This window comes from Petaurus breviceps, unplaced genomic scaffold (assembly GCF_028583685.1).
Source record: "Petaurus breviceps papuanus isolate PSGF00001 unplaced genomic scaffold, PetGlider_PUasm1.0 98, whole genome shotgun sequence".
NCBI lineage: Eukaryota > Metazoa > Chordata > Mammalia > Diprotodontia > Petauridae > Petaurus > Petaurus breviceps.
Genome location: NW_027187460.1, coordinates 31,455,443 through 31,482,439, shown reverse-complemented (window position 1 = coordinate 31,482,439; position 26,997 = coordinate 31,455,443). Strand labels below are relative to the sequence as shown.

The 26,997-nt window shown below is 42.3% G+C and overlaps 1 protein-coding gene across 11 annotated transcripts in view; it reads left to right on the top strand.

Annotated features, from left to right (window-relative positions):
- The window catches only part of ZHX2 (zinc fingers and homeoboxes 2), a 225,903-nt gene that overhangs the window by 98,861 nt on the left and 100,045 nt on the right, over nt 1–26,997 (top strand). For all 11 annotated transcript variants that reach the window (XM_069081265.1, XM_069081269.1, XM_069081266.1 and 8 more), the window contains one exon: nt 13,840–13,909. The gene's annotated coding sequence lies outside the window, so the exon portion shown is untranslated. The remainder of the gene's footprint in view (nt 1–13,839; nt 13,910–26,997) is intronic.

Here is a 26,997-nt window from a genome sequence, read left to right as displayed (position 1 = left end):
AGAGCACTGGCTTGGAATCAGAAAGGCTCATCTCCTTAAGTTCAAATGTGACCTCAGACCCTTCCTAGCTGTGTGACCCTGGGCAAATCACTTAACTCTGTGTGCCTCCGTTTGCTCATCTGTAAAATGAGCTAAAGAACGAAATGACAAACCACTCCATTATCTTTGCCAAGAAAACCCCAAGTGGAGTCACAGAATCAGACATGACCGAAATGACTGAACAACAACAACACTATGTGTCAGGCACTGTGCTGGGGTTTCAAAAACAAAAATAAGTCAGTCCCTGCCCTCAAGGAACTTACGTTCTATGGGAGGAGAAAACATGCCCCTGTAAACCTAGCTTGGGGTTCAATGGGCAGCTAGGTGGCACAGTAGTTAGAGCACTGGGCTTGGGATCAGGAAGACTCATCTTCCTGATTTCAAATCTGCCTTCAGACACTTACTAGATATGTGACCCAAGTCACTTTACCCTGTTTCCCTCATTTTCATCATCTATAAAATGAGCTGTAGAAGGAAATGGCAAAATATTTCATTACCTTTGCCAAGGAAACCCCAGATCAGGTCTGCAAAACAAGAAAGCCTCAAATTTGAAGCCAGAACATCTAGGTTCCAATTTTTCCTCTGATACTTACTAGTTTTATGAGTTTGGGTAAATCACTTACCCTAAGAGGGCCTCAGTTTTCTTCATCTATAAAATGGGCAGAGGAGAGGATTGGATTCAATGGCCCCTGAAATCTTTCCTCTCTCTCTCTCTCTCTCTCTCTCTCTCTCTCTCATTATAGATGTCTCTCTCTCTCTCTCTCTCTCTCTCTGTCTCTCTTTCTGTATGGATGGGTGGATATATATTTATACACATATATATGTATATATATACACACACACACACAGACACATCTGTGATCTTTTTAGGCAATCCTTAAATTAGTAGAGAATCCTTGGGGACATTGGCTTGAATGTTTCTACCTGGCCTCTTGTCCAGGTCAGATCAACAAAAGAGTTCTTAATAATCTACTATGTGCAAGGTGTTGGGTACAGAAATAAAATTATCCCTGCCCTCAAGAAACTTAAATTCTACTTGGTTGCTGCCTTAAGTGTTCAGGAGCCAGCTTGAACTTGGGGAGGGAGGGTGGTCTAGAAAATCAACAAACCCTACAAAGTAGGACTTGATTTATCATTCTGTTGATTGTCTAGACTTAGAAAGTGATGGAGAAATTGTCAATAACACAGATAATACAGACACAATTCAAAGGTGTGTCATACTTTACTGAGAGCCATTGTTAAGGATTTAGCAGCATACTCCTAGGGGGAGGGAGGACACAAGTTGGGGAGGGAAGTAAATGGGAAGGGGAGAAGGTTATGCTAGGCATATAGATACAGTCCATATCAGTAAGGGGAGGACCAATGAGAGATCTAAAATAGCCTACGGAAATTTGAGAAGGGAGATCAGCAAAGGCTTCATGGAGTATGTGGGTACCTTAACTGAACTTTTAAAAAAACATTTATTTATTTTATTTTGAACTTAAATAAAAAAGTATTTCCATGATATAGTAGAATAGAAAAAAAATGATCGTACAGAAAACAAAGGTTCTGAAAAATAGAGACAAGGTGGGGAGGTTGGCGCATGGCCTCAATTAGGACACAATTTCAGCAGGATCCGCCTGATGTTTTCTTGAGGTACTTCCGTTATTAGGACATCATCATAAGTGTTGCCCTTTTTGGTTTACAAAGCAGTTGGTATGCATACTTGCTCTCCCTCTGGTCCTTACTTTTCCTCTTCTGTAAAATGGGGGCCTGAACTGGATGGCCTACAAGGCCCCTCTCAGCTCTAATTCTGGAGCACGTTGCTGTCCTCATTACCTTTGCCTTTGTTTGATGGGAAAAACCCAAACGTTTTAGCTTCACAAACTTATCTTACCAGATCACTTATTTTCCTTTCATTTTCATAGATTTTGAAGACTTCTAAGATCAGCAAACTGAGCTAATCAGAGCTATGTCTGTTGTCTTTCACATCTGCCAATGCCATCACTAGATCTAGATCTAGATTTCTAGGAGGCCAAAAGAATTGGTTTAGGTTATGGACCTGGTATTCTGAGGGAATTCTTGGATCCTAAATGAATTAGATAGTCCAAAAGTTTTTTGGTTGATACAGCCAAGGAGGAGGCCTTGATAATTAATTTAACCATTATTCCGGTCATTAAGAGGATGAAAAAAAATTCTGGGTACTGGGACCCCAAAGTTCTGTCAAAAGACTGACAATAATGGCTAACATTTACATAATGACTTAAAACTTGGGAATAAATATAACTTATTTATTTATATTAATTAATTAAATTATTTATTAGATTATTAATTGATTAAATTAATTATTGCTTATTTAAGGTTTTATTAATTATTAAATTAATTGAATATTAAGAAATATAATATATACCCTGAGAAACAGGTACTATTATCATCCCCATTTCACAGATGAGGAAACTGAGGCTGGGAAAGGTTAAGTGCTTTGCTAGTAAGTATCTCAATCTGGTTTTGAACTCAAGTTGGCAAACCGCTCCAGTATCTTTGCTAAGAAAACCCCAAATGGGGTCACAATGTCAGACATGCCTAAACAACAACTTGTTGCCTCTAGGTTCATCATTCTATCCACTATGCCACCCTAGCTGCTTCCCCTTCGTTTTAAGTCTCTGGGCCTCAATTTCCTTTATCTATTATGATGAGGGTATTGGACCAGATAATCTCAAAAGTTTCTTTTCCTGCTCTAAGTGATATTATATGGGCCCTTTCATTCTCTGGTTCTTTGATATATCCCTTACTAGACAACTATGTTTATTGGAGTGACAGAGAATTGTTTTCTTTCTTCCTGATTTCTTGCTTTCTTTTAGGTTTCTATTTTATTACCTGAACTAACAGGAAGCTTTGTGTGTAGCAGTTGCTGAAACAGAGGCCACTAGCCCAGCTGGTTTTCATGACTCTGGCCTTGCTGAGTGATGGAGAATGCTTTAGCACTATAGAAATGTTGCCATCTTTCATGCTCTTGAAGACACTGGGCTTCCTGCTCCTGTTTCCATTTCAGTCACTGATTCATCTATGAAAAAGTTTAGAGTTGGTGCCCCCAGAGTGTGGAGTATGTCTGGTCCCCTTCCTTCATCCAGGTGCTCAAAGGTTATCCTTCTCTACTTCTCCAGGATTTTACCCCGACTACTGGTACCTTCCCTCCCTCCATTCATAACCCTTATATTTACTTATATATTTATAGAGAATATATACAGAGTATAGATATGTATCGATATGCATCTATACATATCTATACTTTGTGTAGATTCTCTTTATAGTCTGTAGCTACAAACACACAATTGTTGTCTTTCCCCCATAGATTATAAACTCTTTGAGAGTGTAGATTGTTTAATTCTTTATATTTGTGTTCCTAGCACCTAGCAGGGTACCCACCACATAGTAGGTACTTAATAAATGTTTGTTGATTGATTACCATTAGCAGACTAGGAGGGGAGGGAAAAGGAGGGAGGCAGAAAATTAATCCAAAAACAATCTAACCTACTATGTTCAGGATATTTTGCACAGGACTGAGGATACAAAGGCAAAAATCAACTGCACAAAAAATACAGCCCTTGTTTTCAAAAAGCTTACATTCTACAGACAGATAAAGCATGTACCCAGAGAAATAGATATGTGAACATCTGAGGGGAAATAAGGAAGTACAGATAGCCAAGGAGATCAAGAAAAATGTTTACACATGAGCAGACCCTTGAGGGGAGCTAAGAATTCTTAGGGGCAAAAGTTGAGAAGAAGGAACGCATTCCAGGTATGGGGATTTCCTGTGCAAAGACATAGGTAGGGAAGGAGGATTCTGGGAAGATGGCAGAGTAGATCAGAAAACTCCAGGCTCTCCAGATTTCCTCCACAGATGGAACATTATAGTGGAAAAGAACTGGAAATTGCAGAGATGCCCATCAAATGGGGAATAATTGAAGACGTTGTAGTATATGATCATGTAGGAATCCTATAAGAAATTATGAGCTCAAGGGGCAATTGGTGGCACAGTGGATACTGCACAGTTTGGGAGTTAGGAGGACCAGAGTTCAAATCTTGCCCAGACACTTAGTAGCTGTGTGACCCTAGGCAAGTCACTTATCTCTGCATCCAAAAAATAAAATGATGAGCTCATTAATTTTAGAAAAACACAGATTTGCATGAAATAATGAAGAATGGAATGAGCAGAACCAAGAGAACCTTGTATACAGTAATTGCAGTGTTGTTTTAAGAATGACTTTAAGCAAATGAATCATTTTGACTATTATAAATGCCCAAATTAAATACAAAGAACATATAAAAGAAGACACTGCATCCAGAGAAAGAACTGAAAGAAGTATGTGTAGAATGATTTTTTACGAACGTATATAGATATAGATATATACATACATATTTGTGTCTAATGGTAGCCATCTCTACGGGAGGGAAGAAAAAAAGGGGAAAAAAGAAAGTTACATGATAGTTTTATTATATATTTAAAAGGAATAACAAATTATACATAATAGATTTGCAGTTTCATGTGCAATCATCTTTTTTACTGTACTGTTATAGAAATGCTTGTTTTTATTTCATAAATTAAAAACAAAATAACATTTTAAAGAAATATATTGATAATTATTTTAAAATAAATATATTACATGAATGGTTAGAATTTTAAAGAAAGATACAGGTTGGGGATGGAATGTCAGCACAAGGGACAGCAAAGCAAGTAGGCCAGCTAGCTAGCATGGAGAGTGTGGGAAGAGGAGTAATGTGTAGTCAGATTGGAAAAGTAGTCCTTGAATGTCAAACCGGAGTATGTATTTTATCCTAGAGACAATGGGGAGCCACTGGTCATGGATCCTCTAGGTCAGACCAGCAAGATCTGTAACCTATGGGCTGCTTACAGCAAGCCAAAGGATTTCCAGTGGCCTGAGAAATGTAGACCGAAACATCCTCTGCATTTTCGGCAGGTCACCAAAATTCTTTGGTGTGCCCTCAGGTGCAGGTTGTGCAGGCTTGCTCTAGGTGAATGAGTAATCGAATGAATGAATGAAATATAATTTATAAAACCCCTTCCATGTAGCAGACATAGTCCCAAGCACTGGAGATACGAGTACAAAAAGCAAGACAGCCCCTGCCCTCAAGGAACTCATATTTGATTAGGGGGAAACAACACATAGAGGGAAGTCATGGCCAGAGAGGAGAGTTTTGGTCTCTGGAGCATTAGAACAGTTGGTTTTCATGCCATTTCCACATGCATTCGTGATGCTAATTTGATTACTATTCTCTGAGCAAGAAGCAGAAAGTTAGGGGTGGAGGAGAGTGGAATTATCATCACCCAATTATCACCCCATCTAGGGTGGGTGGGAGGTGACACCCTGTCTAGGGCTTGCCAAATAGAGAGGGCTAGGTATATTTACACACATTACCGATCAGTATAGCTCAGCCTTCAAAATAGGGGCTTAGTGAATTATTAAGGACTGTGCTGGTAAATGTTTAACAACCAGCTCTCATTGGGGTGGTTGTCATTGTTGTTCAATTATTTTCAATCATATAGGACTCCTCATAACCCCATCTGAGTTTTCTTGGTAAAGATATTAGAGTGGTTTGCCATTTCCTTCTCCAGCTCATTTGACAGATGAAGAAACTAAGGCAAACAGGGTTGAGTGACTTGTCCAGGGTCACACAACTAGTACATATCTGAGGCCAGATTTGAACTCAGGAAGATGAGTCTTCCTGACTCCAGGCACAGCAGTCTCAGTGGGAAGTGGCAGCGGGAGGATAAATGTACCTGCGATACACTTTTTTAAGTTTGATCTATGTTAACATTTTTCTCCATCACTTTCTTAAGTCTAAGGAATCCACAGAACAATAAAGCAAGCCCTGATTTGTGGTTTTTGCTGATTTGAGAGATGTAAATTTAACAAATTTACATACAGTTGTTTTTTCACAGATTTTAACAATCAGCTCTCCTGAGCTGACTCCAGCATAGCCCTGATTTATTCCTCCTACCCCACCCCCCATCTCTCCCCAGCGCAGGGAAGAGGGCAGTGTTCTCTAGAACTCTGAACTACAGAATGAGAAGGGGAGAGTGGCAGATTATATGACCTGACATCAAGGTAGATAGATACATGGATGACCGAATGGTAAATGTGTGAAATACATCTTAGCAAGATTTCTATCCTGAGTGGTGAAACTGGAGCGTTTTGGTGCTTGAAGGTGTAAATGGCTCAGCTCTTTGGACAAGCTGACAATCAGATAAGATATCTGCACCTCTAGTGTTCATAGATCATAGATCTGATCTTGGAAGGTTCCTCAGGGGTCATCTCACCCAATCTTCCCCTTCTGCCAATGAGGAAACAAGCCCAGAGTAGTTCATTTGCTTGATTGAGGGCACACAGGTAGGCAGGGGCAGACTCAGAATTGATTCTCATATTCCAGCACTTCAGATTCAGCAACAAAGACCAGCATTCTCCCCACTGAATTATTGTGCTTCATAAATGTTTTGTTGTTGTAGATGCTAAATCTTTGAGAGCAGGAACTTGGCCTTTTTTCTTCTCTGTATGTCTAGTGCCCTGCTTTTATTTCATAAATTAAAAACAAAATAATATTTTAAAGATATATCAATCATTCTTAAAAATAAATATATTACACATATGTTCATAATTTTTAAAAAAAGACAGGTTGGGGATGGAATGTAGGCACAAGGAATAGCAAAGCAAGTAGGCCAGTTTGCTAGCATAGAGAGTGTGGGAAGGAGAGTAATGTGTAGTCAGATTACAAAGGTAGGCCTTAAATGTCAAACCGGAGTGTGTATTTTATCTTAGAGACAATAGGAAGCCCAGTGGTCATGGATACTCTAGGTCAAACCAGCACAACCTGTGACCCATGGACCGCTTACGACAAGCCAAAGGATTTGGGGTGACCAGAGAAATGGAGAGCAAAACATCCTTTACATTTTACAAACAGATTTCAATAAATATTTGCTGATTCTCAAAGAAACAATAAAGTGCTTTATAAACTGTATGTAAGTAAAAGTCAGCTATTATGGGGGGGGGGGCAGGCAGGTGGCACAGTAGATAGAGCATTGGGCCGGGATTCAGGAAGACCAGAGTTCAAATCTAGCCTCAGACATTTACTAGCTGTGTGACCCTGGGCAAGTCATTTCACTATTTGCCTCAGTTTCCTCATCTGTAAAATGAGCAAGAGAAGGAAATGGCAAACCCCTCCAGTATATTTGCTGAGAAAACCCCAAGTGGGTCATGAAGAGTTGGACACAACTGAAATGACTGAACAGTTAGGGCTCTATTTAAAGGGGAATAAATGTGGCTGTTCAGGGGTACTCCCTTCCCTGTGCTGGCTTAATGCCAGTAAATTCTTAGTCTCCAAATCTCCCTTTTCTAGATTCCTTATTAAGTACCACAAATATCCACCCTTGAAATTATCGAAGAAGTCATGAAGTTCATTCGTTTTCTTTCAGTCGTTTCTGACTCTTTGGGACTCCATTTGGGGTTTTCTTGGCAAAGATATTGGAATGGGTTGTCATCTCTTTGTCCAATTCATTTGACAGATGAGGAAACTGAGGCAAACAGGGTGAAGTGATTTGTCCAGAGTGCTGCAGCAACCACACTGGCATAGCCAGGATGGCTATTAGCCACAGGTTCTTAGATCTGCTTTACTAGGAAAGGGGTCAACGGTCTTTTTTTAATTACATTCACTAGTTCAGGGGAAAAGTCGGCACCCTGAACTTCAGAGAAAATCCAAACAAAGAAAATAGAGAAAATATAAGCAGAGAAATAAAGACCAACAGACAGGGCTTCTAACTGAGAAATTAGCACAGATCAGCTGATAGATCCAGCTGTCTGACTAAGGCAATACATACATAGTTACCAGAGAGAGAAGCACCAACATCTTGAAGGGGAAGAGGGGGGACTCCTTAACAGCTACACAGAATCTCATCTGGTCAGATCACAAGAACACTCTTCCAGGGAGTGAGCCCCAAAATAAAATGCTAACCTCACAGTATATATACACGCCCCCCCCCCTTTTTTTTTAGAGCCAGAGGACATCACAACCCTTGTGACTCAGTGCCTAATTAGAAATTAACAAAAGGTGTGAAAGCCTTCCTACAAGCAAGCTTCCCTTAATGGGCTCCACATGAGGCCTATTAATGGGTGGGGAAGATCTTATATTCCATTAACATTACACAACTAGTAAGGTTCTGAGGCCAGATTTGAAGTCAGGAGGATGGGTCTTCTAGACTCCAGGCCCAGGACTTCATCCGATGTATTTACCAACCAACTTCTCCAGGAGTCAGAAAGATTGGAGTTCAGATCCCTTCTGATGTAACTTAACTAGCTGCGTAACCCTGGACAAGTCACTTCCTGTTCTTCTGCCTCACTCTCTTCATCTCTAATATGAGAGGGTAGAGGTGCATGGGGTATTCAGGGACAACTAGCACATATGGTGGGAGGGTTTGCTGAGCCCTTTTCAGGGCTGCTCATCCACCTTCAGTGCTCATCTGTCACCCATCTCTCACCTGTGGCTACAAGAAGCTTATAGCATGAACAGCGACCACATCCTGGTAAAACCATCTTGGCAGACCAAGTTGAGGCCTCAAACCCATCACCTGAGTTCGGTGGGCTCCATCTACCCCAAGCACGTGAAGGCTTCCCCTAGATTGAGAACAGTTTGTTCTCATTGAAGAATGAAGCAGGCCCTATGGAGTACTTAGAACTTGGTCAGACATTGAAGACACCAAGGTCATCCGCTGCATCCTGGGTCATCACCAGTCACCCTGACTTTTGTCCTGCAGCTAGTCTTCAGTGATTCTAGCGGAGAGAGTGAGACTGATGACTGTGCAGCTCTGCCTCCGGTAAATCCAATTCACACAGGCGTCCACACATCACCCATGATGTCATTGGACCTCTTTTAAAGGAAGGACGAACAACAACAAAATGAGAGGGTTGGCCTAAGATGACCTCCAAGGTCCCTTTCAGCTTTAGAGCTAATTAATCTAAATTACAGAGGTGATACCAATCTGCATCAGCAAGAGAAACTTCCATACTAGGAATTCACCCACACTAATTAAAACATAAGTCCAGATTCCCCCCCCCAAAAAAAGTTCACAAAATACTTTCCTCATAACAACCCTCTGAAGTAGCTAATTTGAGTCTTATCTTTATTTTCATGTTGTAGAAACCCAGGAGTTTAATGACTTGTACGATGTCAAAAGTGTAAGAGCCGACTCCAGGTCATTAAGAGAATGAGTTATTTGGACAACTAATCCCATCTCTCAGCCTGCTGATCCTTGTTTGCTGGGGCTGTGGTTTGGGGGAGGGCCTCCCTTTTGTGGTCTGTAGTCTTGTCTCGTCTCTCACCTGGGGGACTGACTGCCCTTGGAGGTTTCAGCCATGATGGGCTTGCATCATCACGGTGCCTGGTCCCAAACAGATGCCCATGTTCTCATGTACTAGTCTGATTGTGTGGGAGTATATGTACTTGTGCTGGGCAGTCTACTCTGGCCTTTTATTTGCTTCCAAGAATCCTTCAGGGTGTTTACTTGAAACCGTAGGTTGGACCGTGTCTGGTTTAGAATCACAAGGTTACCTAGAGAGCACCTGCATCAGTGGATGGTTGAAGCAAAGTCAGACCCATATTCCCAGGTCTGAGGGGCACAGTGTGGGAGTCAGGCCACCTCCTGTGGGGCGAGGCAGTGGGGAAGAATTCATGCTTCCTTCTTCTATGGAGTGCTGACTCAGGAGGCCACAGGCCACCCTCTTCAGGAGGCCTTTTCCAGTCCCGTCCCCTTTCATGTTTCTTGTGCCTTCTCCCTAAGGTCACCTTTCTTCTACTCACTTGTATCTGGTCTGTCCCTACAAATGAATGAGTTGCTATTTCTCCCCATCAGAATGTAAGCTCCTTGAGGGCAGGGAGTAGCCTTCCTTTTTTCGTTATATCCCCAGTGTTGCTTAGCAAATGTTTGTTGATTGGTTAGATAATAGTTATGAAATTTTTTCTGACTCTTTCCTGGAAGACTGACAGACTAGGCAGCTGATGATATGGCATTGTTCTAGAAGTTTTTAGAAAGGCCCTTTTCCCATGATGTCCCTGTCCTACTCACAGGCTACCTGAAGTATACTCATCCATCCAGATGAAATCATGGAGAACCTGCTGTGTAAAAGGTCTTAGGATAGGCACTTTGGGGATACACAGAGAGATAATAATAGCTGCCATTTAAAGGGAAGTGGAGGTTAGTGGAGTAAGTAAAAACTTCCTGGTTTTGGAGTCAGCCAGATTTGGGTTCAGGTCCTAACCGTTATGGAGTAGCTGTCTGTGTGCTTGTGGATACTTAACCTGTCAATCCTCGGGGCAACTCTCTCTGAGTTAGTTTTTGATTTGCATAGCTGGAGGGAATTCTTCATATTGATGAAATCATGGGTCCAGACCTACACACATACACACACACACACACACACACACACACACACACACACTTATATACAAAGTGTCCCAAACCTCCAAGTTCAGTTTTAAGCTATTAAAACTTTAAACCGGGGGCGTCCAGGTAGCACAGCAAGTAAGAGCACCGGCTCCAGTGTCAGGATGACATGTGGATTGAATCCGGGCTCAGACACTTATTACCCACCCAGAAATACCTGGCCGTGTAACCTTGAGCAAGTTACTTAACCCCAATTGCTTAGGGGCGACCAGGTGGTTCATCGAGTAAGAGGGCACCAGCTCCAGTGTCTTGATGACCTGGGGATCAAATCCGGGCTCAGATACTTAGCACCACACCCAGAAATAACTGGCTGTGTAACCTTGAGCAAGTTACTTAACCCCAATTGCTTTAAAAAAAAAACTTTAAACTGCAACTGGGAAATTTGATGCACTCTGTATATGTGTATATACATACATATATAACATATGTACGAATATATATGTAAGTGTACATTTCTGTCCGGTCATTTTCAGTCACATCCAACTCTTCATGATCCCACTTAGGGTTTTCTTGGCAAAGACACTAGAGTGGTTTGCCATTTCCTTCTCCAGCTCATTTTTATAGATGAGAAAAATGAGGCAAACAGGGTTAAGTGATTTGCCCAGAGTCCCACAGCTAGTAAGTGTCTGAGGCTAGATTTGAACTCAGGAACCCAGCACACTATCTACTGTGCCACCTAACTGCCTGTATGTATACATGTATATATGTGTGAACATGCATGTACAGATACATTTGCATGTTTGTGTGTGCACACACATCTATATGAATTACCATACGTTGGTATAAAATATATAATATTTGAAGGTTTGCAAAGCACATTCCATGCAGTATCTCATTTGAACTTCCCATCCTTATTATCCATATTTTACAGATAAGGAAACTGAGGTTCAGACAAGTTAAATGGTCACATAGCTAGCATATGTCAGAGGTCAGATTTAATCCCAGGTCTTCCTGACTCCAAAGTGCAGTATACTGTCTACTGTACGGCCTCTGCTTCTCCAGATGTTCGTAACTTAGTAGGGAAGATCAGATAGTAGACAAATAACTGTCCTATAGTTAAGGTGTACTGCTCTCGCTCATGCTCTCTCTCTCTCTCTCTCTCTCTCTGTCTCTCCATCTCTCTCTCTGTCTTTATCTCTCTCTTTCTCTTTCTCTCTCTCTCCCCCTTATTCCTTCCCCCCACCTTCCTCTCTCCACATACACACTATGTGTGTATATATGCAGGGGTGTGTGTATGTGTATATACAGATAGATATATGGGGGAATGTATCTATCTATCTAGTCTTCCCAATAGAATGTAAGCCCTTTTAGGGCAAGGACTGTTCTGTTTTTGTCTTGGTATGTTGGGTACATGGTAGGTGCTCAGCAAAGGCTTGTTTATTGTATTTCACCTGAGGGATTGATCAGCCTTGTATCCACGGGAATTATGTCCACAGTCAGCCCCAGTGCTGAAGTGTAAAGTCAAGTTCCCATTTTGCTCTCCATTTCTAGCTTTTCTGTCTTTCTCAAAAATCCCCCCAAAAAGGTCTTTGCCATCTGTGGATTTGGGATAGCTAGAAAAGTCATTAACCCTCCCCCACCCCAAAAGGGAGAAGAATTGAAGTGGGGAGAGTGCAAGACTATCATCACAAGCAGCTTATTCCTAGGCTGTTTCCCTGGCCTAACCCTCCCAAGCTCTAATGAAAACAAATTCTCTCTCTCTCTCTCTCTCTCTCTCTCTCTCTCTCTCTCTCTCTCTCTCTCTCTCTCTCTCTGTGTCTTTTTCTTTCTTGTCTCCCTGTCTCTACTCTCTGTGTTTGTCTTTCTGTCTCTGTCTTTCTATGTCTCTGTGTGTCCGTCTTTTTCTGTCTCTCTATCTCCGTGTGTGTCTCTGTCTCTGTCTGTCTCTATGTGTTTGTGTGTGTCTCTCTGTCTCTGTGAGTCTCTGTGTTTGTCTTTGTCTGTTTCTGTCTTTCAGTGTCTCTATGTGTTTGTCTTTTTCTGTCTCTCCGTGTATGTCTCTGTCTCTGTGAGTTTCTGTGTTTGTCTTTCTGTCTGTCTCTGTCCTGTGTCTCTGTGTGTCTGTCTTTTTCTGTCTCTGCCTCTGTGTGTGTGTCTCTGTCTCTGTGTGTTTGTGTGTGTCTTTCTGTCTTTTTCTGTGTCTCTGTATGTGTCTCTCTGTCTTTTTTCTGTCTCTCTCTGTGTCTCTCTGGCTGTGTCTCTGTCTCTGTTTTTTAATCTCTTTTCTCTCTGTCTGTCTCTCTCTTTTCTGTCTGTCTGTTCTCTCTCTGTCTCTCCCTCTCTCTCTCTCGTGTTTTAGACTAGCCCCTCCCCTCCCCTCAGCAGCTTTTGCCCACTCAGACCTGAATCCAAGACACCAACCAGATACTGGCCCCTGAAGAGGCCTGGCATTTTGAGCTACAGTGTTCCCCAGGAATTTTCAAAGTACGTTGAGCTGTTTTGGTGGCAGCCTCCTATGGTATAAATGTATGTTGAGATTTCCTTTTGTCTTGGTTTTATGAATAGCTGCCTTTTCAAGTTCAGAGCAAATTACAGAGCCCCTTGCCACGCTGCCCACCAATAAAAGAATAATAATAATTTGACATACAATGAATGCAGCAGTCAATTGCCTTCTCGATAAAAAAAAAAAAATAATTTACCTAAGTGAAGTTTAAAGAAAACCTTCAATTCCTGATCATTTTTACACATTGTATTCCCCTCTCCTGAAGCCCATCCTTCTTGACCCTTACATCTCCTGGCTTAGATGAAATTAGAGTCTTTTTTTTAACAAAGCCCCAGAGAATTTTAGAAGTTCACAGGATAGATTTACATCTACGAGGAACCTTACAGGTTATTGAGTCTAATGAACTCAAGAAAACTGAGGTCCAGAAACAGATTAAGTGACTTGTTCAGGGTCATACAGCTAGAAAATGTCAGAAGTGGGATTTTAATAATAGTAATGATAATTACTAACATTATATAGCTCTTACCATGTGCCAGACACTTTGCAGTTATCACCTCATTTAATCTTCACAATGACCCTGCAAAGTAGGTGGTGTTTTCCCCATTTTACAGATTAAAAAAATGAAGCAGAGAAGTGACTTCCCAGGGTCATACAGCTAGTAAGTGTCAGAGGCCAGATTTGAATACTGGTCTTCCTGACTCCAAGTCCAATGCTATACCATGTTCTCTCTTACAATGTTTCCCCTCTCCCCCAACAGCCCTCCCCTCCATGACTCAGGACTCCTCGAGAGCAGAGTTGGCCATCGAATACCTATTCTCTACCCCACCCCCCCAACTTGTTTTTAATATAGAGTTTCTTTCCTTTTCAGTTCTCTGACGCACTGGTGTCCCCAGAGTCAAAGTGCAGAAGGTTCCCAGGATGTAAGCAATACAGCACCAGTGAGTAATATGGGGTGATGTCTTCTGGGGGTGTAGAGGGTGCCTGCATTGGATTTCAAAAGGAGAAAAGAGATGGGTGTGTCAAGCAAAAAGGAAATTACCTTATTTGAGGTAGTGTCTACAAGGAGGTGTTTACCCTGAAAAACAGGGCCACCACGGCTAGACACAAATCTGTCTTTGGCAGTGGCACGTCCGGGCTTGATCATTCTTAAAACTTGGATGATCTGGGGGTGTGGGGGATTCTCCACACTGGCATCCTCCAACACTTGGGGACAGTTCTTCGTGGTACATTGTAATTCAAGTTCACTGGACGTAGACAGTTACGTCCCAGCTATAGAACCAAATGCTCCAATGGACATGGCTGTCCTCCATATACTTAGGTAATGTTGGTGGCCTACCCTGTGGAAGGGTTTTGCTTGGAGGTTTTCTGTGGTCTCAGAGATAGGTTTGCACTCATCCATTCATCCTTTCTCCACCCCCTCCCTATCATGACCAAGGAGAGAGATGTGGTCTTTGACCAGAGAACAGGACTAACTGACTGACCCAAGAGAAGCCTAGAAACCCTTGAAATGGAATGCTTAGCCTGTAGAAAGATTATTTGAAGGGCTATCGTGTGAGAAGAAATGAGGCTTATTTTGTGCAGTTACAAAAGGTGAAGAACTGAGGCATGAAGTTGCAGAAAGGCAATTCTCAAATTCCTAGAGGGAGGAATTTTTTAACTATCAGAACTATCCAAAAATGGAATGAGTGTGAAAGAGTGAGCTACCCATCACTGAAAACATTGAAGTAGATGCTGGATGGGCCTTCTGATGACCTTCTGTGGTATAGTGGGAAATGTACTGGGTTACACTTAGGAAGATCTAAGCTTGAATCCTACCTCCACCACTTAATAAAATTATGTGACAGGGGCGGCTAGATGGCATAGTGAATAGAGCACCAGCCCTGGAGTCAGGAGGACCTGAGTTCAAATCTGGCACAGTTTTTGGACACAAAAACTAGCCATGTGACCTTGGGCAAGTCACTTAACCCCAAATTGCCCTCCAATAAACAAATAAATAAATAAATAGTGTGACTGTGGGCAAACCATTTAACTTCTGTGTCCCTCAGTTTCTTCATCTCTAAAATGGAGATAATACTTCCAACTTACAGGGTCGTTGTGAAGATCAAATGAAATAATGTATGTAAAGGTCTCTGTAAAGGTCAGCTACCAGTATTATTACTCTTGAGGAGCACCATGGCTTAGCATCAGACTTTGGAGTCAGAAAGATTTGGATCCAGGTCCTCATTCATACACGTATCAGCTGGATGGCTATGGTTAAATCATCATCTTTCAATGCCCAAGGCAACATGTTGCAATTGGAAATTACAGTTGAATTGCCAAGCTGTCTCAGTAGAGGAAGGTTCCACACCAGGAGTGCCTTATATTGATGAAGTCTTAGATCCTGATCCAAAATTATTATGGTGGTGGTGGTTATTGTTGTTGATGTTTTCTACTGAGAATGTTGGACAAACAGGAGATCACACCGGCTGACCTCTGTTGTCCTTCCTGTGAGTGTGACTCAGTTATTTTGACTCTGAGAACTAATTCTTGGGGCAGGTAGGTGGCACAGTGTATAGAGTACTAGGTCTGAAGTCAGGAAGATCTGAGTTCAAATGTGGCCTCAGACACTTCCTAGCTGTATGACCCTGGGGAAGTCACTTAACCCTGTTTGCCTCAGTTTCCTCATCTGTAAAAAGGGTTGGAGGAGGAAATGGCAGATCACTCCAGTATCTTTGCCAAGAAAACCCCAATTGAGGTCCCAGATAGTCGAACATGACTGAAACATGAAGAACAACAAAGCTAGGGCTATGTATGACTAATTGATAAAACTAGTCAGAAATGTATGTGCTCATAAGAGATATGAGTCTCTTTAAAGTCCACAGAGTGCTTTCCTCACAGCAGTCTTGTGAGGTCTGTTAGTGGCATTCTCCCCATTTTACAGATGAGGAAACTGAGGCTTAAAGTGGCTAAATGCCTTGCTCACATCGCAAAGCTAGAAGTATCAGGGCCAGTATTCAAGGCCTGGTTCTCACTATTGGGGTGCCTCTGTCATGCACCCCATATCCACCATGAACTCCTTGAGAATAGGCACTGTCTTTTGCTTTCTTTGTATCCCCAGCACTTAGCACAGTGATTGCCACATAATAGGTACTTATAAAATGCTTGCTACCTGGCTGGCTGACTTTGACCTCCTTTTCCCTGACAGCAGCTGACCTTGTATTCTAAAATCATGGAATGTGGAGTGGCTAGGTGGTGCAGTGAATAGAGGACCTGAGTTCAAATGCAGCCTTGGACACTTAACATAAAAATTATCTGTGTGACCTTGGGCAAGTCACTTAAACCCAATTGCCCTACTTTCCCCCTCCAAAAAGCAAATAAATAAATGTAAAATAAAGTAAAATCATGGCATGTTGGAACTAGAGGTGACCTGAACAATCCTTCTCAGCTCTAACAGTCTGTACAATACAAGGTTGGTAGGTATTCTGAGTGTGTGCCTAAGACATCTGGATGTGTCCAATGAGAGGGATTCAGCTCCTCTCAGCCCTCACTGAACCAGGGAAAGAGCCTAGGCAGCTGGTGTCTCATACCCCAACCACTGTTCAGTCACCTCACAGATGGCCTTGCCCTCAAGGCTTGCCTCTAGTCCAGGAAAGAAGAGGGGAGACAGAGCAGAGAAAGAGAGGAGCCCCGCTGAGCAGGCTCTGGCCACAGAGGCCCCAGCCGAGGTGCATGCCTCCCTGAAGCTCAGGGGCCCAGAAGGGGAAACGGGGCTGTGGTTACAGTGTCGTTGGGTTGCCGAGGTACCTGGGGCCACTTCACGGGAGGAGGAATCAGGGAGGCTGGTGCACGCATGAGTGAAACCTGGCAGGCAGAGCTTGGCAACAGGGCATCAAATGACTCTGTCACTCGGAGGGAGCACACCCCACAGCGCAAATGGAGAAATGAAGCAGAAGAGACACCCATTTCGGATCAGAGGAGCCGAATAATAGGAGAGCAGAGGAGGGGTCCCTTTGTGGATGCAGCTCTGCTTTCTAACTTTGCTGTTCCCCTGTATTGGCCATAAGCCATCGGCATTTACCAAGTATGTCTAAACGGCATGATATGGTGGACAGGGAGCTGGCCTTGGCTTCTAGAAGACCCAGGTGTGAGATTGATCTTCCTCAGCTGTCTACTACCTGAGTGACCATGGACAAGTCCCTCAGCCCACCTCCCAGGCCCTCGGCCCCCTGACCTGGCTAGCATCTTGTATTTCTCACCCATCACATCCAAGCTGTTGCCAAGGCCTGAGGATTTCACCTTTACAACATCTCACATTCACCCCTTTCTCTCTGACATTGCCACCCCTCTAGGGCAGGCTGTCATCACCTCACACCTGGATTACTACAATAGCTGCTGGTGGGTCTGCCTGCCTCAAGTCTCTCCCCACTCCAATCCGTCCTCCATTCATTGACTTTCCTAAAATGCAGGACCGACCGTGTCACCCCTTCCTCAATAAACTCCAATGGCTCCCTGTTGCCTCCAAAATCAAATACAGAATTCTTTGTTTAGCATTCAAGGTCCTTCATAACCCAGCCCTGTCCTCCCTTTCCAGTTTTCTTAGACCTTACTGCCCTCATTATACTTTGTTATCCAGGGACACTGGCCTCCTGGCTGTTGTACAAACAAGACGCTCCATCTCTCATCTCCAGATATTTTCTCTGACCGTCCCCCACACCTGGAATGCTCTCCCTATTCAGCTCCACTTACTGACTTCCCAAGTTTCATTTTAAATCCCAGATAAAATCCATTCGGTATAGGAAGCCTTCCCCAACCCCTCTTAATTCCAGTGCCTTCCCTCTGTTTATCATTTCCTATTTATCCTGTATATAGCTTGTTTTTATATGTTTATTTGTTTGTCTCCCCCCACCCCCATTAGATTTTTAAGGGCCTTGAGGGTAGGAACTGTCTTTTGCCCTTTTTGTATACCCAGAGCTTAGCACAGTGCCTGGCACATAGTAAATATTTAATAAATGTGTGTTAACTGACAACCTCTCAGTGCCCTGGCAACTCTCTTCTCGGGGGTTCTTAACTTGAGGTCTGTGAACTTTAAAAAAAAATTTTTTCAGAAGTATCTTCTAATAGAATTGGTTTCTTTTATAACCCCTCTGTATTTTATTTTCTGCATCTAAGAACATTCTGAGAAAAGGTCTATAGACTTGCCAAAGGGGTCTTTGACACAAAATAGGCTAAAAACACCTTCTCTAAAATAAAAAGGTAGAGGTGCATTTATGGATTAGTTTCAGCACCCAAGAGCTCCCTACATGGACAGAAACACAGATTTGGACTCTCTCCTGTCCCCCTACCCTGAAAAAAAAAATAATCCCTCTTAGAGGCAGCTGGCTAGGTGGTACAGTGGATAGAGTGCTGGCCTAGAGTCAGGATGATCTGAGTTTAAATCCAGCTTCAGACTCTTTCTAGCTGTGTGACCCTGGGCAAGTCACTTAATCCTGTTTGCCTCAGTTTTCTCATCTCTAAAATGGGTTGGAGAAGGAAATAGCAAACTACTTAAGTATCTTTGCCAAAAAGCACCAAATGGGGTCACAAAGAGTCAAATATGACTGAAAAACAGCAGCAAATTAACATAGAGGCCCATGATTCTAAATAAATTTCACAGGTTTGAGTATGTTATAAGTGAGCACCAACTTGAAGAAGACTTCCTGTAGGAGACAGGCTTTGAAATGAGGGTAGAGGGAGCCATTAGTAGTTTTAGAAGTGAACAAGGGTGAAGAACAGCAAGGAGAACATGAGACATTTGGCTTGGTTGGACTAGAATGAGCGAGCTGGCAACAGAACCCAGCTTGCTATATGAAACTTATTAATTCATTGCATTTTAGACCTGGAGGAAGGGACATAATAACACTTATAATAGCTAGCATTTATATAGCACTTTAAGGTTTGTAAAGTGCTTTACAAATGTTAAGTCACTTGATCCTGGAAGGTTGGTGCTATTATTATCACTCCCATTTTACAGATAAGGAAACTGAGGCAGGCAGAGGCTAAGTGACTTACATGTCTAGAAATACAAGAACGTGGCTAAGATATACAGATTAGAGGAGTGGAATTTCCTGGCTTCTTGAAGGATTCTGTACTTCTCCTGAGAATTCACTTATTATTACATAAGTATCTGATTTATTCAGATTTGATTTTCAGACAGTTCTTTTTAGACTGTAAGTTTCTTGAGGGCAAAATCTGGGTCTTATTCTTCCTTGAGTCAGCCCATTCAGTAAGTCTTTGCTCAATTACAGAATTACTTTCCAGAAGCACAAAGGACCCATGACTGGAAGGGACCCTGATGGGCCATTGAATCTAGTCCCCTCATTTTACAGATGAGAAAACTGAGGCACATAGCATTTAAATGATTCAACCAAGAACACACAGCTAGTAAATATTAGGCAGAATTCAGATTTAGGTGATCTTGACTCAACCTGCCTTACTTGTTGTATAATGTGTTTATCTCAGTATCAGAATAGGAGTGGAAGCTTAACTACCCATCATCATCCTGAAAGCACAGTGAGGGTTAAGCTGGCAGAGCTATCAGGGGAGAGCAAGGCACATAAGGAGAAGATGAAAGGGAAGAACTCGCTTCCATTTCCTACCCGTTGGGTTCAGCAGACAAGGGCAGAGCTCTCCATTTATGCCTTGCCCAATGCCTCGTGTACATGTGCCCATAATAAATACTGTTAATAAATGCTTCCTTCCCCTCGAGTGCACGCCCCCAACATCTGCTGTTCTCCATGAATCTCCTGACATCGGCAGAGTCTGTGTCAGTGGCCCCATTTTACAAATGGAGAAAGTGTCAATCTATGCTAATTGGGAGGAGGGCCAGGTTGAATCCTGGCATATTTTTGTATGCAGATAAATATTTATTGCCTTCAGGTACATGGAGCTGTCCTAGTAGAAGGAACATCTTGCTTAGCGTCAGAAGCCCTAACTGGGTTTGAGTTTTAGCTCCACCATTTCTCTGTGGGCCCTTCTGGTTCACCTGCTGGGGCTCAGTTTCCTTCTTTGTAAAAAGAAGAGGTTTCAACCTGACAATTTCTGAAGTCTCTTCCAGTGTCAAAGTGCTGTGGCCCCTCCAGGTCAGTGTGGCGTGTGTATGTGTGGTCAGTTTTGTGGTTGCTGAATTGTTTCAGTCGTGTCAGACTCTTCATGACTCTATTTGGGGTTTTCTTGGCAGAGATACTGGAGCAGTTTGCCATTTCCTTCTCCAGCTCATTTTACAGATGAGGAAACTGAGGCAAACAGGGTGAAGTGACTTGCCCAGGGTCACATAGCTAGTGAGTGTCTGAGGTCAGATTTGAGCTCAGAAAGGTGAGTCTTCCTCATTCCGAGCCCAGGGCTCTTTCCACTGCACCACCTGCTATCAGTCCAGTTGGACTAAGCCACTGCCTCCAAGTAGGGTGTTGATTTGATAAAAAGGGGAAAGGAATAAGCATTTATATAGTACCTACTGTGTGCCGGGACCTGAGCTAAGCACTTAAAAAAAAATGATCTCTAATCTTTACAATAGTCTTAGAAGGTAGGTGCTATTATTATCCCCATTTTTACAGCTGAGGAAACTGAGGCAAACAGAGGCTAATTGACTTACCCAGGGTCACCCACCTATTAAGTATCTGAGGATAGATTTTAACTCAAGTCTTCCTGACTCCAGGCCCATCTCTTTATCCACTGTGCCTCCTGCTGAAAAGACAAGAATGATTTGTGATGAGCTTTCATAGCCTGAGGTTAAGCAGGACTTGCCTACACTGACCGAAATCACATCCTACAATTACAGATGAATGGTGTCTAAAGTTCTTAAAAGTAATAGGTGATTTTCTTAAGTAGGTAACCAGTCTCTTAGGCCATTGCAACTAATAGAGTCTGAATTAATGAAATCCTACAGAAACAACCAGGATTAGCAGCCTTTGCAAGATCCTATATTTATTCCTTTGTTCAGTCAGTGAACATTTATTAAGTGCCTACTTGTATGGAGTACTGTGCTAAATTGATTAGCTGGAGAGTCTAGAAGAGGGCAGCAGGGATGGTCCAGAGCCTGGAGTCTGTGGCATAAGAGGATTGGATGAAGGAACTAGGGATCCTGGAAGAGAGAAGACTGGGGGCTGTGAGGTGTGATGATAGGTGTATGTAAGTGTGTGATGGTTTCTTATGCGGAAGAAGCTTTGAATTTCAGTTTAGCACTAGAGGGAAGGCAGAACTAGCAGCAGCAGATACAGGTCACAAAGAGGCACGTGTGGACTTTCTCTTAAAAAACAAAAAAACTTACAGGTGTCTGTGCACTCCCCTCGGAAGCAGTGGGCTCCTTCTCTTTGATCCCTTGTCAGGTATGACTACAGTCAGGGTTCTTTGGGGCAATGAGTTGGATTCTGACCAACAAGGTCCCTTCTGGCTCCAAAAATATTGTGATTCTATAGAAACTTAGGGAGAAAAAAAGTTTCAGTATTACCATTCATGTTTCTGTAAGGATATGAGATTTATAAAGTGTTTTCCCCCTAACTAGACGAGGCTAGGCACCCATTTTATAAATTATTGAATCAGATTTTGGGCAGGAAGGGACCTTAGGGACAAATGAACTTAATAGTAAAGCCTTAGTACTATATATTATTATATATACACTATGATAAATTTGGGCAGCCAATGGTGCAGAGGATAGAGTGCCAGGGGTGGAGTCAGGAAGTTCAAATGTGACCTCAGACACTAGCAGTGTGACCCTGAGCAAGTCATTTAACCCTGTTTGCCTCAGTTTCCTCAGCTGTAAAATGAACTGGGGAAGGAAATGGCAAACTACTCCAGTATCTGCCAAGAAAATCCCAAATGGGGTCATGAAGAGTCAGACACAACAGAAACAAGTGAACAGATAGTTAACTTTAATACCAGTACCTCCTCTCTCAGATTGCTTTCCATTTATTTATGTTGGATATATATTATATGTAGGGTTTTTTGCTCGTTGTTTCCCTCATTAGACTGTGAGCTCCTTGAGGACAGGGAGTACCTTTTTGCCTTTCTTTTATATACTTAGCACACTGCCTGGCAAATAGCATAAACTGATTACATGCTTGTTGCTGGCCATCTGCTACTCTAAGCCTACTCTGGTTTAAGAAAACTGGAGTTTAGGTAGCTTCCCCAAGCTACTACTAGAGTCAGGATTGGATTCCAGCCCTCCTGTGGGAATCTAACATTCTTTACCTTCACCTACCACATCGTCACCTGCCCTCCTGAATCTTATAGTCACATGGGAGCCCAACGAAAGGATAAAATGCAAACACAAAGCTGCAATACACAATGTAAACTGACCAGTCATTAAGTTTATTCAGTAAAAAAACAGGCTGCTCTGTGAATCATGTGGGTAAACGTCTTTAGGAATATAGAGGAGAAGGCATTTGAACTAAGGCATTGATTCATAGGGAGTAATCTGGGGAAGCGAGTGCCAAATCTTTCTTTTTCTATCCTGAGTCCACAGACATTTACTAAACCCTTACTATGTGTCAGAAACTGGGCTAAGCACTGAAAATATAGATACAAGCAAAAAAAAAAAAGGCAGCCCCTGCCCTCAAGGAGCTTACATTCTAATGAGGAAGGCACCACACAAAGGAAAACTGAAAAGAGAAGTGGGGAGAAGCACTTGAGCATGATGGTGTTCAGAGGACTGAAGCCTGAAGCCTGGTGGGAAATGAAGGGATGGCTGGCCTCCTAGCATCTCTCCCATCTGGGCTCTTCTCTCCCCTCACACAGCTCCTGCCTCAGTTCAGGCCTTCACCTCTTCTTGACTAGTATTCCAGTGGTTTCCTCATGGGTCTTCTTGCCTCAGGTCTTTCACCTACACTGCTGCCAGTGTGATACTCCTTAAATGGATTTGACCAGGTCACTCCCCTACTCATTAAACTCCAGTGACTCCCTGTTGCCACAAGGATAAAATAGAAATCCTCTTTTTAATTTTTAAAGTCCTACACACCCTAGCCTTAACCTATCTTTCCAGATTCATTCTACACTTCTCGCCTTCCTGCACTCCAGTCAAACTGGTCTTCGCTTTGTTCTTCTCACATGACAGTGCTCTGCCCTCCATTCACCTCCGCCTCACAGAATCCCTGGCTTCCTTCCAGACTCATCCCAAGCACCACCTTCTACATACAACCTCCTGATCTCCCCAAGCCTGTTTGGCCTTCTAGTCTAATTACCTTGTATTTATTTGTGTTTATTCTCTTGACGTTTTTCTGTGTCTGCTTATCTGTGCCCCTTGTGGTCTCCTGCCTTAGACTATAAGAATATAAGAGGGTAGGGATGGTTCCATTTGTCTTTATCCCCGGCACTTAACAGAACTGCTGTCAGCACATAGTAGGCTCTTAATAAATGCTTTTTGACTGACTGAGTAATAAATAGTTTGCTGTAATATCAATGAGTCATAAAGCACTTAAAAGCCTACAGGTGCTTTGTTCACATTAACCCTGGGGTAGATTAATACAGACATTGTTTCCTCATTATTTTACAGTTGAGGAAAGTCATGCTTACAGGTGATTTGCCCAAGGTCCCAAAGCTAGTAAGCATCAGAGACTGGATTCCAGTTCAGGTCTCTTGATTTTAAGGCTTTTTGCTCATTCCACAATACCCATGTGACCTTTGCTAGAAAGAATCCTTTTGTACTGGATTGCTAAATACATTAGTGGGGTAATAGGCATACCTCCCACTTTTCTGAGAGCAAATCTCAAATGACTAGCACTGCTTTTCTCTGAAGGAAGACCTCCTTGAAAATCACATTAAAGACTGTCCCTGAAGAAAAGATGGGAAAAAATGCACTTCCCTCCCTTCTTCAAAGAGGTAGGGGTTTATTGGTATGGAATATTGCATCTACTGTTGGATTTAATTGGTGTATTAGTTAGCTTTACTGAACTGGGTTTTTTTTTTCCTTTTTTTATTACAAGGTATCGATCACTGGGTAGGAAAAAGGGTATGAGGGATACTTTCAGAAGTAAGTGTCATGTAAAAGTAAATATCAACAAAAATTAATTTTTAAAAAATTATGGTAAAATGTTATCAAGTTTTAGAACCTGAATTTCATTTCATTAGTTTTAGTGAACAAGCCATAGACTTATCAAATGTAATAATAGCTGTTGTTCAGTTGTATCTGACTCTTTGTGACTCTGTGGACCATAGTATATCAGTACTGTTCGTGGGATTTTCTCGGCAAAGATACTAGAGTGGTTTGCCATTTCCTTTTCCAGTGGATTAAGTCAAAATGAGATTAAGTGGCTTGCCCAAGGTCACACAGCTGGTTAGTGTCTGAGGCTGGATTTGAACTCAGGTCTTCTGGACTCCAGGCCTAGCAGTCTATACAGTGAGCCACTTAGCTACCTCCAAGAGCAGTAATAATAATAGCTCTGCTATGCTCTATGTCCGTAAATACATCCTTTCACTTGCTGCTCACGTTTTACAGTTGGAGAAACTGAGGTTCACACTTGCCCATTGGTCCACAGCTAGTATAAGCATTACAAGTGGGATTCAGATCCAGTTCTCTCCTGATTTCACAAGCAGACTTTGTGACAGAAGAAATTAAAATGAGGATGTTTTGCAGTCAACAGGCCCAAGGAGTTTTCAAGAGAAGCCCTTACTCTAGTATGAGAGAATTCTCACACATAGGAAGAAAAAAACCACACACAGCAACAAAAAGGCTTCTTGATCATAGATTCAGAATTGGGAGGCATCTCAGAAGCTGTCAGCTGCAGCCTCTCCTCCTCCACAGAGCCTTCACAAATTCTCCTTCCCACTGAACTCTTCAATAGTTACCGTCTATACAACACCGTCTGGCATTTGATTATGTGCTGATCCGTGCCGCTCTCTCTTTATTTTAAGTCACAGATTCATACAAAAGGGATCTCAGAGGCTGTTTAGACCAACCTCATCATTTTATCGTTGAGGAAACTGAGGCCCACAGATGTTAAATGACTGGCCTAACATCACACAGTTAGTAAGGATGAGAGGTAGAATCTGAACACAGGTCCTCCTCAGATTCTAGAACCAGGGGCTTTTTCCATTGTACCACAATGCCTCCCATTACTTGTGTTAGTTTCCCCAATCCAAATGGATTTTAAGTATGGCGCAATGGGAAAAACACTCCCTGTCTCTGGACTCAAAGCATGCAGAATCTGATTCTCCCCTTGACATTTACTATCCATGTGACTTTGGGCAAGTCATAACCTTTGTGGGCCTAAGTTTCCTCAACTGTGAAATAAGAATGTCAGACTAGATGGCCTGTGAGGACCCTCCAAGCTCCCAGGCTGTAATCCATGACTGTGTACGTGTGTACACACACACACACACACACACACACAGATGTACATAAATATACACGTGCCCATAGACATATGTATATACACATACACATGTGTGTATAGATAGATAGATATACACATCCACATTTATCTTCCCCTCTCCTTATATGTGCATATACCCATACATGTACATTTTGTATACATATGTATATATACGTATGGGAGCAACATGTAAATAACATATTACATACAAAATAGATTCTTAATAAGTAGAAGATCATCTCTGAGGGAAATCACTAGGCATAGGAGATGGCATTTGGCAGAAGGTGGGAGCCAGTGAAATTAGGCAGGTAGAAATGAGGAGGGAGAGCATCCCAGGCATGGGGGACAGTCAGTGCAAATGCATAGAGAAGGGAGATAGTACCGTGTGTTCAAGAGACTTGTAAGTAGACACATGTATTCTGGGTCAAAGAGTTTGTGGAGGGGACAGTAGGAATGCTATCTAATCCCCTCATTTTACAGATGAAGAAACCAAGGCAGAGAGGTTAAATGACTTACCCAGGGTCACATAGCTAGTAAGTATAAGAGTTATTTGAACCCAGGTTCAAGTCCCCATCTAACACTCCATTCTCTGTGTGAGCCACCTCCTCCTTCAACCTTCAGTTGTTTCTATATCCTCTCCTTGATGTTTTTTAATTCAGTATATCTTAAAGATTAAAAGGTGTGTGTGTGTGTGTGTGTATACAGAGAGAGAGACCCTCAATATGTACTACTTCTGGGTCCTAGCATATGGGTATAGTCAGTGAGTACACAGTTGAGATATAGTGAAATCTCAATTAAACGGGCTACTGAGGAATGCGATGTTTTGGATATTGCATATTTTTCTGGCTATTGCGAATCTTGGCAAAATATGAGTTCACCTTCTGCTTTACCAAGTAGAGGACCATGAATTTGATTAAGACTTGGATGATTTAAGGTATTGTAATATCTCTGGATCATGATGCTAAACATCAGACATGAAAGACCTAGTTTTATAGAAATAGGTAGAGAAAGATTGAGTTGATTCTGTACTGAGCCCAGGACGTACTCTGGACTCAGTTTCTTTTTAAAGCAAATTTTACTGATATCTTCTGGTTTTTACCACTTCTATACCACCACCACTCTCAATCCTCTCCTTTACAGTGAAAAACATTTAAGCAAAACCACCCTTGTTCTCTGACTTCTCTTTGGAGAGGTGAGAGGGTAGTTCCATCATCTCCAGGACCAAGATTGGTCCTTATAGTTCATCAAAGATCAGTTGCCTTTTAGTATTTGGTTTCACTGATTGGAATGGATTCATTGCATATGTGTTCTTCTCTTGCTTCTGCTAACTTCTCTCCTCATCGGTTCACTGCAAGTCTTCTCATTTTTCTCTGAATTCCACAGCCATCAATTCTTGCCATACAGCAGTATTCCATTACATTCACATGAGCACAAACTCTTTTTTCTATTTTTTTTTCAGCCACAAAAAGCCCTGTTTGAGTATTTTGGTATATATCGGACCTTTCTTTCTGGGGTTGTTTTGTTTTTTTACGCTTGGGATTTATACCCTGGTACAGGGACCAAACGGCTCTTTTAATTCCTGATAAATGATGTGGTTTTGTTGCCTGTTGCCTGTTGCCTCTTCCTAAAAGTTGGGGGAGGGAGTGGCTGAGATAGAGATGGGCAGTTATTAAATGTTTATATTGTAAGCTTCTTGAGGGCAGGAA